Source organism: Stegodyphus dumicola, chromosome X2, assembly GCF_044657685.1.
Source record: "Stegodyphus dumicola isolate Sdum_Otavi_A_Nest chromosome X2, ASM4465768v1".
NCBI lineage: Eukaryota > Metazoa > Arthropoda > Arachnida > Araneae > Eresidae > Stegodyphus > Stegodyphus dumicola.
Genome location: NC_140781.1, coordinates 61,496,314 through 61,513,983, shown reverse-complemented (window position 1 = coordinate 61,513,983; position 17,670 = coordinate 61,496,314). Strand labels below are relative to the sequence as shown.

At 34.7% G+C, this 17,670-nt stretch overlaps 1 protein-coding gene across 1 annotated transcript in view; it reads right to left on the bottom strand.

Annotated features, from left to right (window-relative positions):
- Nucleotides 1–4,461: 4,461 nt before the first annotated feature.
- The window catches only part of LOC118184677 (uncharacterized), a 121,652-nt gene continuing 108,443 nt past the window's right edge, over nt 4,462–17,670 (bottom strand). The window contains exon 2 of the transcript XR_015039130.1: nt 4,462–5,541. The gene's annotated coding sequence lies outside the window, so the exon portion shown is untranslated. The remainder of the gene's footprint in view (nt 5,542–17,670) is intronic.

The following is a 17,670-nucleotide window of genomic DNA, read 5'->3' as shown; positions in this document are numbered from 1 at the left end:
TTAGCGTTTAGTTAAAATAACAATGAAATTCATATTTATTTTATGTTTTTCTTTAGAAAAATGCCTGTTATGTTCTGTTTTACAGATTTAGTTTGATAATCTTTCAGACAGTTAAACAAATATTGCACAAAGCTAATAAAGTTAATAAGTTCTAACGTGGTAGCACATTCCTCATACACCAGTTTAGCCATGTTTTTGTTTCAGCTTCATATTCGTTGTCCTCCTCAACTTTTCTACTGATTTTTCTTTTGCTGTTTTATTTAGAATACAACCTTTATCTTTTGTATACTTCTTCATATATACGTCTATAGTTTCTTCCTTTATGTTTTTAAGATTTTCAACACGAAAATAATTTCAAAGAGGATTGATGCTGTTCTTCAGATATCAGAACCTTCCTTCTTTACTGTATCAAGGATAAGTTTTTCCTATGAATGAAGTTTCATGAATTACTTTTTAGCCTTTAGTTTCTTTCCCAGCTTTAGAGGTAAAATTTTACCTCTAATGAATTTTACCTCTAAATTATGAGTTTTTTCTAAAATAGTTAGTTTTTTATTTTCTTTACGTATTACTGAGCACCTTTTCGTGGGAAGATATGCAGATAATGAACAGATCATTGGAAATGTTTTATTAATACATCTAATGAATGTAAGTAATGAAATCTTTCAGTTTCATAGCTGTGTTCGAACTTGTGAACAGATCTCAAATAATTAAGGAAATTTCATAAGCACAAGAATAATTTGTTTATTTCTAAAATCATAGTTTGTAATCTGTCATTTTACAAAATGCGAACGGAAACTTTATTGTAGACTACAGTAAAACACTATTTTCTGAACAATACGTAATTTTCTTAACTGTAGGACACTGAATGAATGGCATCCGAAATACTGAAATGATAACTAAAGAAACAATTACCATATACTTTTCTGATCTACTTCATCTTAAATGGAAGCTTTGATGTGCACATAGTGCACACATGCACCCTCTATGTGCACGTGAGTGCATCTCATGTGATCTCACGTGCACATAGATCTCTATGTGCACGTGAGTCGAGCAAATTGGTGTCCTCTCCTATGCATTGATCAAGAAGGTCAACTTGCTAATGCTATTATACAATCAAGAGAAGTTTTGTATAGCTGTTGACTAGCCGAACTGACGTCTGTTACTACTACTAAAATACAGTATGGAACAAACATCAACGCAGAAAAGCATTTACTTGAGTATTTCAATTGAATAAACTCTACAGAAAGTCAGTTATATGAAAATTTCCTAGAGAGCTTTCTTGGTCATCAGATTTAAATCCAATGATTTTTTCTCCTTTTTTCTTATTAAATTATGCCGTTCAGATCTTATGCATTAAAAAGGTTTTATAATAGATACTGTGGCTAGAAATACAGTTGACTCTTAAAGTACTCAGATTTAAATTGCGGATTTTAAATGTTTATTCACATTTTGTTTCAATAAATATATTAGAAAAATTTTGAACATTTAGAGCAGTATGAAAAAAAATCTAGCAGAGAAATTGAATACAAATATCTACAACCTACAAATATCTAGAAAGCTTTAAAAAAGTTAATATGTCATGAATACGTTACATGCATGTAAATACTAATCTAATTTTTTATTATCGCCAAAAAACAAACTTTTATTTCTTATAAAATGTTAAAATTCGCCAACATAAACGCTTCATGTGGCACCACTGAAAGTGAGTTAAGGAATTGTGAGCTGTCTTTTTAAAATGCGCTATACGACGCCAGTTATTCTTCGCCTGAACAGTTTGTTTATCCAGTAAAGCCGAGTACAATAGTAAAGCGTGATTTGCGCTTTTCGGGTTTTTTTTTTCATCGTGTATACTACATTAATGCAAATATTAAGAAGAGTGGCAAACCTTATAACTAAGTAACTCGCACAAGAAGAGTGGCAAACCTTATAACTAAGTAACTCGCATATGAAGAGCACCTAGTTATGATGGCATTGCGCCCAAGATGTAATGAAAATTCACGCCGTTTGATGAAAACGTTTGCTGATATATACTATAGATTTTCGAACATTTAATTTGTTAGAAAACTTTTAATTTTTCCGGTCTGGGTTTAGTAATATATTTGATGAAAACGTTTGCTGATATATACTATAGATTTTCGAACATTTAATTTGTTAGAAAACTTTTAATTTTTCCGGTCTGGGTTTACTAATATATGTATATATATAATCTGTAGCGTTTTGTAGAATATAACGCAGCAATGACGTAGGTCATGACGTTGGTAGGCGGGCCACTCATTATATAAAAAAGACGATCTAAGCTATAATACAGTGCGTACAATATAAATATAATATACATGTATTTTCGTTTTTCCTTCCTGTAGGTAATTTTATTGCAAGAAAGTAGCTTACAACTCAAATAAACATTTTATATGATAAATATTAATATATATTTTATGTTATATGCAAGGCCAATAATAGGCTATTAATTATTAGGTTCATGGAATGTAAAACCTTATACGCGGGTTTGGAAATCTGTGATATTTTGTCACCTTTAAATAGTTGCGTACTCCAAGGATCAATTGCATACCAACATTTCCTCAGCATCATAAAGTGAGATCGCCTACCATCTAAATGTGTAACCTGTCAAACGGTGCCTACATTAAAATGCATTGAGATAGCTACAGAGGAAAAACATTCTTTGACAGTCTTTATTTACAATAGTAAAAACTGAAAGTATCTCCTACAAATATTTTCCAAGATATTTTGTTGCTTTTATTCTCTCGCATTCCTCGTATTTACCTTGCGTCTTTCATTGATTGATTCACACACTAAATTTCCTTTGAACCGTAATATAAAGATATGCTCCGGGTTTACGTGAAAATTTAATATTATATAATATTCTAGGGATTTTAGGTTTATGTTTTTAATTCAAGGACCATGTAGGGTTTTTTGAGACTACAGTTCCTATAAAACTCGTATTCTCTCTTCGGTGAATCATGAGGCCCCTGGAGATCATTGCCTCCTGTACTTATATTATTTATTACACGGAGTGTTTTCATTACAGTTGTTTGCGACAAATTCTGTCAAAGGAGACAACGCTTCTGAAAGGGCGAAGAGAAATTGAATCGGGGATGGGACATAAAACAGTTTGAACCCGGAATTGGAATCCTCATCTATTTACAAATCTTATTAATAATTTGAAAAGCTCTTCATCTTTTCACAGCTTTAAACATCTTATTTATAGTCAGCCCTTTTATTAGCTTGTCATGATTTTTATGTGCTAATATATTTTAAACTGTGTTTACGCGACTATTTCTGAATGCCTAGAAGAGAAACGTAACTCACGTTGATTTCCCATTTAAAATGAATTCGTTTATTCGAAATAATAGCACAGCTTTCTGATGAAGAACGTTTGCCGCATAATTCAAGGAAAAGGCATTTATTTTGTTAAGTAAGAAAGCAGTTTGTGTTGGCTCTTCCATTTACGCTTTAAGCCTTGCTTATATTTAGTTTGGCAGGATGTAAAATACTTTCATGAATATGAAAATTTGCAAATCTAAATTACTTTGATCCATTTTTATAGCGCTTCTTGGTAAAATGCATACGTGCATATGATTCATATATCTCAATTTGTAAACTTTATGGCTTTACTTCATCTGATAAAGAAGAATACGTTTAAAAAATTATATTAAAAACTCATTTGACTGAATTTAATTTATATTTTTATTTTAAACAAGTTATTTTACATAAAACCTTTATTAGAACATTTCAAACACTTTCAATTCGGATTCTAATGCTGTGACAGTCAGTACGTAAGGGCAATGATAAGTTTGGTAATTAAAAAAAAATATCACTTATATGCACGCAATATATTGAATTTATCCCCATTAGGTTGCGGAGGTTTGTATGCTGTTTCGTTTTAAATTATATTTTTTCATAGCCTGTAAAGGAGGTTTCATAACGTTGTTTTAAAACTGTTCGCATTTATTTTCCATTATTTTGTTATCAGAAATTTAAAAATTTTATAATTAATAATACAAAATAGTTAAGTAAACATGAAAAATTAAGTTCCGGAATTTTGTATTGCACAGTATTTAGCTTTTATTAATACAATTATATTCTTTGTTCTTTTTATTACGTGTTAGCTCTAAATTTTTGGGGAACCAACCGTAATCTGCAAACATATTTACATCTCAAAGATCCCGCAGTATTTTTTCCATTTTTAATGTATTTTTCTAAATGTTTAAAGTCTAAATTATATGTTGCTTTTTATGAAACCTAAATTATAGAAATTGCAAAATATTACCTCTTTCCTGAAACATTTCTACATTTGGCAAGAATATAGCTGATTTAAATTTTGCTTTGTAATTACAATAAGGAAAAATTAACATACGATAAAAAATTAAGTTTTGACAAATATGTTAAGTGATACATAATTCCCAAAGCCATTTCAGAATTCCCAAAGCCATGAATTCAGAGTCCAAAATAGCATTAAAAACAACTAAAATTTTCAAAACTCCTTTTCATAGCAGATCTGCATAATTAACTCACATCTGCGCATGACTTGGTTCATTCAACCCTGAATTTGAAGTAAAATATTTCATGATAAACATAAGATGCAGTTGCAGTAACTTGATTTTCACTTAAAGAATTCTGCCATAAAAGAATCAATTTATATCTAGGATTTGAGTGGGGAAAATTAATATTTGCACTGTAAGGGTTTCCTTATTTTTACTAATAGTGATTTTATTTTGTGAGCTTTTCCTGAATTTTCTTATTTCCTTGCCAGCATGTACATGAGTTAAGGTGAACGAGAGTACTTAAATTGTTGGAGCGAAAAGGTTAGACAGAGCGTGATTTCTCTATTGTGAGCGCACGTTACTAGTTTCTACCAGAGGTTAACCATAATAGCGGCTACGCCTTCTTGCCGCCGAGTTACTATTCTAACGGTGTAGTTTTCTGAGTAAACCTGTAAGCTTAAACAGAATTGTGTAAGCTCTCACTACTCTTTACCTTTAAATTTAGTGCTACATTATCTTTTAAGTTCTCACCACAAGTGATCGGTGTCTTTGCAAGCACGCAAGACATGCCATCTGTTAAATACTTTGTGTTCAATAAAAGGGTCTTTTACATCTTCCCCAGGTTGTGTTCATCTTCTAGCCTGTACGAGAATTCTCAAGGATCAACACTTAGATATGATCTAGTTACATTTTATGATAGCTAAGAAAACTAGATTTTACAGTACTAGAACAATTTTAGAAGGGTAACTCTGTTATCTTTTAGATACTAAATAATCTAAGATTTCAAAATTAATTTTGTCAAAACCAATATTTATTATTAAAAAAAACTACTTTGTGTTATTCAATACAAAACAATTTTTTCAAAAGAAGAACGTTATGTTCCTGGTAAAGAGTTTCTTCCTGCCCATCATGCTCAAATGTATCTGCTTAGTTCTTCTTCTATAGGTGCTGTTTAGCAAAATTGTATTTTCTTGGATGAGCGTGACTTGTTTCTTGGATGAGACTTGGCCATACCTTCAGGAATTACTTCTTCAGCAAAAACCTGCCAGGAAAGGAAGGAAAAGAATATTTTCATTATATCGCTTCAGATTTTTAGCTATAATTACATATAATTGGTACTAGTAACGTTCACAGACTCGGCTTGAACAAAACACAGCTGAATAATACTCGTTATTACACTTGGCATCAATGATAGGGTGAACGATCAACTAAGTTTCATCAGATCTTCTGCTGATCTTTGTCGTTATGTAACTCCCTTCCTAATATTGATGAGAACCCTCGGGGGATAGTTCTGAGGGTTTCTTATCCATCTTTACTTATCAATAAACTTTGGAGAGGATTTTTGACTCGACAGTATTTAGTGCACACCGCAAAAAAGCTAAAAGCTATATACTTACAAGCATCCATGCCTTCTCCAGGATTGAAACCGGGACCCCAAGGTTGTGACAGCCGGCTTCCCAAACACCAAGCTAACGGGTGGCATTCATTACTACATTACTTATTTAGCACATAGATGTAAACACTTAGATCTGTTTACTAATTAGTTACGACAGTATAATCGTATTCTTACGCTGCTTAATCGAAAGGCCAAAAATCCCATGTAGGGAAACTTTCTTTTCTCTAGACTGTTAAACCGAATTGCTGGTTGTTTTAGAATCTTAGAAGCACATACAGATAGAGGCCAAAATAATACGAACACCTGTGAAATAATGGAAAATCTTTATTAATAGGGGGTTGGACCACCCTTTGATTGAAGTACAGATTGAATGTGACGTGTGATAGATGCATAAAGGTCATGGACAGTATTTAAAGGAATATTAAGCCATTCCTCTTACAGAGCTGTCTCTAATTCCGAAAGTCCGGATGGAGGTGGAAATCGGGAACGAAGTTTGGGCTCCAAATATGCCCATAAATGTTCAATAATATTCAAGTCCGGAGACATTGTCATGCTCTTCGAACCACTCTTGAATACACCTAGCAGTGTGGATACGGGCATTGTCGTCTTGAAAAAGCGGTCGCTCCCCAGAGAATACAATATGGGCAAAAGGATGGCGTCATGATCCCCTAGAATGCTTAGATAGTGACTGGATGTGATCCTCCCATGTAGAATAACGAGTGGCCCATGACCGCGCCAAGATATCGCAACCCATACCATAATGGCGCCACCCCCATGCTTCAGGATCGGCAAGAGGCAGTCAGGATGAAACGCTTCTTTGAGCGTTCTCCAGACATAAACGCGTCCGGTCGTCTGAAATAGAGTGAATGACGATTCATATGACCATATTACCTGTTGCCACTGCTGTGGAGGCCAGCCTTTGTGATCTCTGCACAATTGGCATCGCTTGAAAGCATTAATTGCTGTCACAAAGGGTTTACGAATTGCCACTCTACCATAAATGTTCGCAGCATGAGGTTCCCTTTTGACAGTCTTTGTTGAAACGGGGTCCTGGAGATGACTGTTCATTTCGGATGTTATCTCGGATAAAGATTGCTTGTGCTTTCGGGCTACTATGCGCTTCAAGACTCGTCTATCTCTATCAGCCAGTTTTAACTTTCGACCACTGCTGTGCTTTGAAGACGTCGTCTTGCCCTCTTCTGCGTACGCTGGCATAACGCCTGATATCCTACTTTTTGCACACCCCACAAGGTTTGCTGTTTCCGTAACCGATGCTACGCTTAAACGCGCTCCAACTATCATTCCTCTTTGGAACTCTGACAGGTCTGACATTTCAACTTCTCACAGACAATTCGATCGAAGCATGCAACGCAGGTGACTGCTGTTGAGTGGTGTGGTGTATTTAATTATAACAAAGCACACTAGGGCTATCTGCCTAAGGGAAGGGATGCCTTCGTAGAGGACTTTCTAAGGGAACTGGCTCGTATACAGGTTACACATGGGGAAAACCATGAAAACGGTCATGCAGCCAGCCCGTTCTCGGGATTCGAACCTCGGACCGAACAACCAGTGTTCAGCGACTTTACCGCTCGGCCGCTGGTGGGCCGACTGCTGTTGAGAAACTGATACTTTCGTCTTCACGCTCATTAGGTGGCAGAATTCTGTTGCAGGTGGTGCTGCTGTACTGCAGGTGGGAAATACGTCATATTTTTTCACAAGTGTTTGCATTATTTTGTCCTCCATCTGTATGTACATTAATAAGGACGAAATGGTTTAAAAATAATCTTGAGAACTACAGTCTAGTTTCTGCTCAAAGATGGGAAAAGAAAAAATAATCACAACCGAGCTCTTGTACTTGAATTGAAGGTGCCTGTTTACTTAATGTAATAATTTTAACATGTAAACATGGTTTTCTCCTAAAAATAATGTTAAAAAATGCTAGAGATAGGAACCTTCCTCAAATCAATTCATCCAGCTGCTTGATATTATAACAAATTTGAGGGAGGATTCTAGCTCATTAAACTCATCTTTAAATATTACCTGTAATGTGGCGAATCATCACTGTGAGATTAAATTGACTGTGAAAGCAACAGAGACACAAAATGTAAAACCTTAACGTTTTGAATTAAAATAATATCAAAACAAAACTTAAGTCTCATTGACTTTGACATGACAGCTACGGGAACGGATAACAAATTAATTGGCTACAACACTAGTGCTCTTACTTGTAGCTATAAGTCTTAAGTGAGTCGGACAATGTAATTATAATTAAAATCATAATTACCGAAGCGTAATGTCTAGCGATAATTTTTAATCTAATAACGACTTTCACAGCAAGGCAAGACGGCGGCAATAGCACCAGCTAAAAGTCTCTAGAGCACGTTATGTCACTACAATTCTTCTTTGAGTTTAAACTGCGTCGCTTTCCCTAAAATCTGCATAAACCTCTGCGCTGAGCGAGTACTAGATAAAACGAGGAATAAAAGAGAGACTTACGATTAGTATGAAGTCAATGTTAAATGATGACTGTGAATTTAGGATCATCCCGAAAAGTGTTTTAAAGAAGTCACAGACACATTTCTAAAGTTTATTATTTACTCTAGCCAGGTTTATTTCGAGCTAATATTTTCTTAAACTATTTAACTTGAACTCAATTTTTCTAGAGGAAAAATACAAAGCCATGGGAAACTGAAAGAAGATAAAAAATAGTTTACGAAACGTTCATAAGTTTTATGAACTGTTACGAACTATTACGAACAGGTAATCTGCATATCCGATTTCCTGTTTGTAGTAGTTTTATTTTATGTTTCAGCCAAAAGGTGTTAAGAGGGTAATGTGTTTATTAAGCATCAAACATGCCTAAACTCTTGGTAAAGGGTAAACCCTCTGAGAAGGCCTCTATCCTAAGGACAAACCAAGCAGAGTAATGCCAGCTCAGAGGAAAATTTGAGAGAACCTGGTCGACCGGACATTTGTAACTTAAACTGAGGTAACGATTGTTTCTTAAGTACCGTATACGTCTTGCATGGTGATGCTGCGTACAATTCGCTGATATATGTTCCTTACAATAAAAATGCGCTGCCTGGATGGCGAAGTTACATTACATAACACTGCACTTACATTGCATTTAAATTATGCAGATAATCAAACAGTACAGAATACGATATGCATTGCATTACATGAGGATACAGTGCGGTATACAGTGCATTGATTAGTGTGCAGTTTACATTTCATTTAAAATATGCAGACGAGAAACAATACAGTAAATAATATAATAAATTACATTGCTTGAGTATACCGTACAGTATACGCTACATTAGTATCAGATGCACTGTCTGAGATTACTTAGAATCTATTATTTAGAAATGATATGAGTATTTACAAGAAAGGGCAATATCGAGGTAGCGTACATTTACTACACGGGTATATACAGACAGAATACTTAATGTTAAAATTAAAAAACATAGTAGGATACTGAATAAATTTGCAGATTAGAAGACGGACTAAAATAAAATAGAATTTTACACATACCTTATGCAGATTAAATGCTAAGTCGATGAAATTCTATTTTTTATTTCAATGCAAATTTGGAGCATCTTGATGAGTTTTGTGTGTGTTTCTGGGTTCTTCACAAGATGAAGGGTCCATTCCTTCCAATAACGCTCTGAGAGTCCTTTTAGATGGCAGCATCTAGTTAAAGGGCATTCGAAGGCATAGTGGTCCGGTGAACCCACCGCCCCACATTCACATAGTTCGCTGTCCACAAATCCAAATCTATGTAAGTCTGGAATGGACCATGCCCTGTAAGAAACGTCGTGATGACAGATGAAAACGAAAAGGTTGTACCTGACACCCTAGAGATGAAGCCATGAGTCCGTCTCCAGTGCTGGAAGTATCCCATCAAGTTTGCCATTGTGTTATTAACCATTCATAAGTTACTTTTTTGAGGTAAGAGCCTGGGAGAGGTAGTGCGTGCTCCGGTAAGTATGCACCCATTGCTGCCTCTTTAGACAATTGATCGGCTAGCTCATTACCGGAAATGCCAGTATATGCTGGAACCCAGCTTATTACCGGTCGATGATCAAGTGGCATGCTCAAAAGTAGTTTTTGCACTTCGAGCACAATGGGGCTCCTGCTGTTAGCGCCAGCAATTGCCTTTAGGCTAGATAAGGAGTCACTGCAAATTTGAGCCTATGTGTTGAAACGGCGAGTTCGATTAACTGCCTTCTTTATTGCCGTGAGCTCCCTTTGGAAGATGGAGTTATTTCTGTCAAGTATTCTTCGCCATGTTTGATTACATTCGTCTCTTTTCATGATACAAAGGCCGCAGCCTGTACCCGCTTCCATGCGCGAGCCATCCGTAAAAATTGTGATGCTGTTTGTTGGTACTGGAAATGGCGAGAAGCTGACGTTGCGTTGTACATCGTGTATGGAGGGATGGCATGGGATCTTGAAAGTTTTTAGCCTCAAAATCCGAGTACCGGAGGTTGGAATTCCCCAACTGGCTATCTTGTCTGAGTTGTAGAACCCTAGTGAGGGTAGCCTCTCTCTATGCAGTCGAGTGGCGGGATGTCGGTCATAACTTGTAAGGCCGCTGTTGATGTAGTGGGGTAACTTGGTATATGTTGTTAAGCAGATTATCGCTAAGTAACATTGAAACTTGTTAAAGATGCACAAGACCCTGTATTAAAACTAGATAAAAACAGAAGGTACATCTTGTGCTTACAACTCAGCCAGCCACTTCTGGAGAGGTAACTTAAATAACAGTAAGTCGAATGTAAAATTTAAATTCAAATAAATTATTATCCGAAGTCTACACAAACAATTTAACACTAAGTTGGAACTTTACCCGCGTAGAAATCAACTATCGAGAATTACTATAATGCAAGGCCGAAGACAAGAACTTTTATCTGAGATAGCAGCCTAGTAACGTTTCCACGAGAGGCAGAACACACTCTATTTTACAACCTCAAAACCCTAACCTTAAATACACGCGGACTAAAATTGCATTCTGGCGGGAAATCGAAAAGGGAGAAGTGACAGCACAGATCCCAAACATAAAATAATTGGTTAATTAGCGGAAAGAAACCTCACGGGTGTACAGAACTAATACATTGAACTCTCAGTGTAAGAGGTATGTTGAGCTGGAGTAATAAAAACTTTTACTAAAGCAGAGAAAATAAAGTTCAATAATAATATGAATAGTTGGGTGGATTTATGAAAAGTGAAGTACACGAGACGAAAGAATAATTGGAAACAGTATATCAAATGCAAAAAATAACCACAGAAAATGCAAGAGACAATTACAAGAAATGTAAGGAAACTCAGGAAAGTCAAGAGCAATACTAGAAATGCAAGAGAAATAAGACATGTGAGAATGCAACAGAAACAGCGACATAAATGAACATGAAACAAAAATAAAAGAGGAACTTTTGAGGAAAATTTTTTTTTCTGGACATAGATTATTATTTATTCGAACCTAGTCAAGCTAATAACATATTTTAAATTGTTTCAGACAGAAAAAGATTTAAAATAAATCATGGTTTGCAAAGAAATACGTTTCTTTCATCATTGTTTTATGAAGACCACCAAGTTTATTGAATATTGCAAACAATTTACTGCAGTTTATTATATTTTCAGAAATATGTTTATTTGAAATATGAAATTCGTGGCTGAATTGATTTGTTAGTGCCCGAAAGCCAACAGAAACAAATAAATTCAGTCACGAAAATTGTATGTCATCTTGTAAATGTAGTATTATTATTCCTCCAGTAAAATTATTTTACTCTAAATTGATTCATACTGCAAGCAAAACCGTTACTTCCAAAATGCATTAACCGATCACTTAAGTACAACGGTCATGCGACGTATATCGACAGGAAGGATGATCTGTTCGCAGTAAGTCTGTGCAGGTGCAGAAACACTTGCCCCCCAAATCATCGACTTAAAATGACATTCAGCAATTCACCATACAGGCAAAATAACAAAACTACATATAAACGTTCCTTTTAACTCATTGCATTAGAGAAGAATTCTCCAGCTTTTATGATTTCTTGTACCCATTTCGAAGCTATTTTGCTTAGTTTATTCGGCGTCTCGTAGCTTTGCAACAATTATAATATTAGATAGCCTTTGAATTTGATCTGTAGACATTGAATGAAAAAGCATGAACAATTTAGTTACTTATTGCACTTGCAATAATCAAATTATAACAACAAGCCATTATACAGTATGGAATTAGAAAAGTAACAATTAAAGACATTCAAAGTAATTACAGTAATGAAACTGACAAAATAGCCAGATATCCTTGCCACGGCGCATGTAGGCACTATACATTTAAAGAATATACTGTTTGCGTACTCGATATCACTTTAAGAACGTACGTGTTGTCCCGATTTCAAAATTTTAGACTAGTTGTTAGAATAAAACAAAATGAACCTGCATATTGGATCAACATTTGTGAAGGGTCATTTAACATGATTTAGAATGACTCTTGTAAAGATATGTGAACGATATATATAAATATACTTTTGCTATAGAAGTAAGAATACTATGGCTGCAACCTTAATTTAAATTTAATAGACAAAAGAAATTTTAGATGCTTTTCTAACAGGGCAATGAATTTCATTGTTAAAAAATTCTCTAAAATTTCTTTAAAGTCCTGTAATGCTTCATTTTGAATGTCCGTTTCTGAAGGAGCACAATTTCAAAAAAGTAATATTACTTTCTTCATTTCCTAATACATAAATATATTCTGGCCTTTAAAATTGCTGCCGCCGAAATCAAAGCAAATAACAAAATCTTATTTATTGTACATATGCAGTATTAGGGGCAGAAAACATAATTAAATATGCAGGTGATTTAAAATACACAGAGTGAAAAATTCAGTGCACAAAGCCGTCGCCTGTGGAAGCATAAACAGCTATAATCCAGGTGGGCATTAAGTCGAAAAATGAGCTTGGAAGACCCGTACAGATACTTCATTATATGTAACTTCATCTCTATGGCAAAGTTCATCAATCGTGATACTTAGCGAGTGGTGATCTGCTAGTTTCTCTGCAGCGCATGACTTTAGTTGATGAGAGATATGTAGAACGGACTGTACAGGACAACAGTTAGACACTCTCTGTATCAAGAATGGTCAGGACAGCATGGGCAGCATACCGCCGTACATTACCTTGTTGAAAGATGGCGTAACGCAGGCCTCAGAGATAAAGCACAGGCGCGGATCTTAACATAGCAGAAACATAACGGCGGCTCTCCACATTTCTATTTATACGAACAAACAGGTGACTGTGACTTGTACTTAGTAGCATCCCATACAGCAGCTCAGGTGCTGGGACCGTATGACGATGGCGAATATAAACCGGCAACGATCTCTTCGGTATTTCTACACATAGATACGTCCATCATGATGCTTCAGGCAGAATCGGAGTTCCTATTAAAAGACGACATGATACCACTCCTGTGCGCAGCATAGTTGTTCGCCGCATGACTGCATCCGTGCCTATCTCTGTTGCAGAAAAGCCGCAGCACTGGCCGCTGTGCGCTGCAGACATCTTCGCATTGTTAATACGGGCACTTCTCGGCCTGCACCACTCGAGTCAAATTCGTGATTTAGAGTATACGACGTGGTTGTACGATCTTGCAAGGCCATGAGGACAACATGTCTGTGCTTTCGACCGTTAATGCCCCGGTGCCGTTGAGATCCTCAATGGCGTTCAGTATAGGCTCCTGGACCCATCGATCGCCTAACAGTCGTGGGATTTGGCCAACACGAGAGAAAAATGCCTCGGAACGATAAACCGCATTGCAAATTGGCCGCGATTTTGCTGCGGTCGAATCCCGACAAGTTCTGTTAGAAGTTTGTCTTTCCTACATGAGGCATAACACGATCTATTTACAACCAACGTTCAAATGCGATTTCCAAATGAGAAATCCGCTGTACAGTCACTCCATTTATACACAATGTAAAGATCGTTACTCATGTCCACTTCGTGCGCATGAGCTAGAATGCTAATTATTTACATACCACCCCAAGTAGCACACGACGTTGCAAAGACGTTGCATATTGGTCCGAGAGGTTGCAAAGTGGTCGTAGTAACTTTTACGACGTCTTTACAACGTTGCGAAGACGCAAAATATTTGCCGTTGCGTCTTGGCAATTTGTCGACGTCGCTGAAACGTCATGATATGACCGCTTTTAGACGTGGTCGTTTTAGCATTTTTTTAGTTCATCAGCATTACTTTTAATATGAAAAGTGACTAAATCTGCACTTTCAAGAATTTGAAGTCTACATAAGATTTACTTTGCAATGTTTCATTACTTTTTTTCATCTAAATATATTAATCTAAGGTAGATTCATCTAATGAAATGTAAATTTAATATAAATACTTTTGATTTATTAAATTTAATTAGTATTAAAAATACGTGCTAAATAATTGTTTAAAATTTTGTTAAAATAATTAATACTTAAAATATTTTTTATAAATATTATAGCAAAATATTTAAAAATGAAACTAATGTATAAAGTAAGTTATTAAGTTATGCGTTTTATATACTTTAAAAAATCATATTTCCGAAATCAATGCAAATCACATGTTAGCAATTATTTCATTACTGAAACATGACTTTATGTCTTATTTTTGAAGTAAAGACGAATTCACGGCTGTCCAATATCTATGACGGAAAACTCATCGACAGTCAGGAGAAGCAAACCTGTACATTATTTACTGGCTGCTTATATAAACGAACATCTCGAGATTTGCGGTCTTTGGCTAGCTGCCAAATTTGAACAAGCAACTGCGCCATTAATTCTGATTCTAGCAGTTCTTTCAAGTAATTTGGTAAAGATGCCATCTGTTAGGCGTTTGAAGAGACTGATTTCATGTTTGAAATCGAATCAAGCAATGACTGATATAAATAATATTGCTTATATTAAAAGTAAATGTAATGCACTGTCAGTCAAAGAACGCACTGTGAATCATCTCATTATTCTGTATCTACTTACTTCAACTGCCTTCAGCGAGTGAAATTCCGTTTCTGTGAGCTCCTGTTTGGAAGCCTCTGAATTGAGGATAATGCTGAATTTGTGCTTATTTTGTGTGTGAATATCTGCTCTACAAGATATGCTACAATGCATATCGTGAATCTAGTGTTCGTGAAATAGTGTCTCTGTGGCTTGTGAAATAGTGTGTCTGTAGAAATAGTCTCTGTCTCCAATCACTGTGGTTCCAGCGGTGCAATATTTGGATACCGTTATTAACTTTGTGCTTCGGTTATAACGTCCTAAGTGCTATATCGCGTATCATTTATATTAATCGATTATTGTGTTCATATTGAAAAGTTAGTTCTCAGAATTAATTTATATAAAACCAAAAATAACATACAACGGTAAGCCACTTTCTGGTTTTGATGAAAATGCAATCAATACAGAAGCAACAATAATTCAAGCTGTTATGGTATGTTCATTATTTTCAAAATACAAAGAAATTATTGGACTGGTACCAGTACTTAATATGACTTCTGAAGATGAATTAGATATATGTGTAATATAAGCAATTAATTAATTGTTAAATTAATAATAATGCACATGCTATAATATATAGTCTTTTGTACCGTATGAAAAGAGGTAAAAGAGGTTAATGATTTTAAACAGTGTATGAAATATATGATCGAAAAACTGTTAAGGAAACATTAGCATTTCTATGAAATATTGTAACCTATAATTTTGTGATGTTTAATTGTGTAATATTAAAAACACTAAATACTTTTATTGATTGCAAATTGCAATTTTATTACTTTTCGTTTGGTATCTATTCTTCCAACCACTGTGTAATTCGCGTTTTTTTAAAATATTGCCGTTATGTATGTTTATTAGATTATCTCAATTAATAAATGATAGAAATCAGGTTTTATTTTTTTATTAAATTTAAGTATATTCTATTGCCCTTATGTATGTTTCTAGATTATTTCAATAAATGAATGTTGGGAATTAGGTTTTATTTTTTATTAAATTTAAGTATATTCTATTTTCTTCGCTTACTTTTTATGTGCTTGTGATAAAGAAATAGAAACAAAAAGTTTCATCGTGTGCTATTTAACGAAAAGCTTACTTTAACGTACTTAGCTTACTATCGTATACTATATTATTTCAATTATTTCTGTACAGTAACCAAAGGAAAGTTATTGATTATAAAAAGTGCATGAAATAATCATTGTAATCTACCACTATTCTAAAATGTAGAAACTAAACATAAGTAAATACATTAACATATGATCGAAAGAAATGCTGTTAAGAAACATCAGCATTACTAGTAAATACTGCAATTCATAATTTATTTATGGTGTATTTAATTACGGCAAAGCACACTAGGGCTATCTGCCTAAGGGGAGGGATGCCTTCGTGGAGGACTTTCTAAGGGAAACTGGCTCGTATACACGTTACACATGGGGAAAACCACGAAAACACCCATGCTGCCAGCCCGTTCGCGGGATTCGAACCTCGGACCGAACTACCAGTGTTCAGCGACTTTACCGCTCGGCCGCTGGTGGGCCCTGCAATCCATAATTACTGCACTTTTAATTGCTTACTATTTAAAAACACAAATATTTTTTATTAATTGGAAATTTTAGTCCTCTTACCTTCCTTCTGCTATTTATACTTTCAAACACTACTAGTTCATGACTTTCTTAAATAGTGCTGTCATGTATATTGTTTGTTAGGTTATTATTTCATTTTAGATATGAATTTGGGAAGTTATTAGATTTAGGTATATTTATGATCACATTTATTAACTACTTTATACTGTCTTTCATTCGCATATCTTGGAGATATAGATATTAATGGTTATATTTTTTTACTGTGAAGCGCGAATAAATTTATACTTGAGTTCAGGTAAAATACTTATTATGTTACCATAAGAATCGCTTCCTAATTTATCAAGACTGGGGCAATTTTTGCCTCTGAGATTTAACAGAAATAAATGTTATTATGTAATGCTGTTATCAGAAACGCTCTTTTTTTACCCATATATACATCTTTACTTTTATTTATGTCTAATTGAGTTTTATTTACTCAAAACCTACTATTAATGTTATATATTTAAAATAACCACTTTCATAATTACTCTCACTTAAGGGAAAAAATGATGAAATTTTAAATAATCGTAACTTAGAATTTAAGTTATTTAAAAAATATAGTTTAAAGTAATAATAATTAAAGCTATTATTAATTATGCATATTTAGTCTAAAGAGAAATTTAAAAACTTAAGTTTAAAGTACTAAAAATAATTAAGGCTATTATTAATTATGTTTTTTTAGTCTAAAGAGAAAAATTTGTATTATATTCTTGTTTTCAGGAAATGATAAAATATTTAAACTTTAGATAAATACAAGGAATACAAAACTTTAAAAAAGAAGAAAAATATTTTAATTATGAAGCTTATTTTTCTGTATAAAACAATACGTAACACAAGGACACAATAACGGCATTTTCACAACTGTTACAATAAGGTGGAATTTTGCGAACATTTAGGCGTCTTTAAGTCGTCGTGATACGATGCTTTCACAACCAAAATATCACCTGCGAAAGACGCAATAACGACGTCTATGCGACAAAAACTTCATCTGCAAAGACGTAATAAAGACGTCTTTGCAACGGTTGCAAAACGGTGGAGTTTCGCGGACATCTGGGTGTCTTAAAGACGACATTTTGCAACGTTTTCGCAACGACATCCGCGACGAGTTTGCAACGTCGTTACGACGTTGCTGT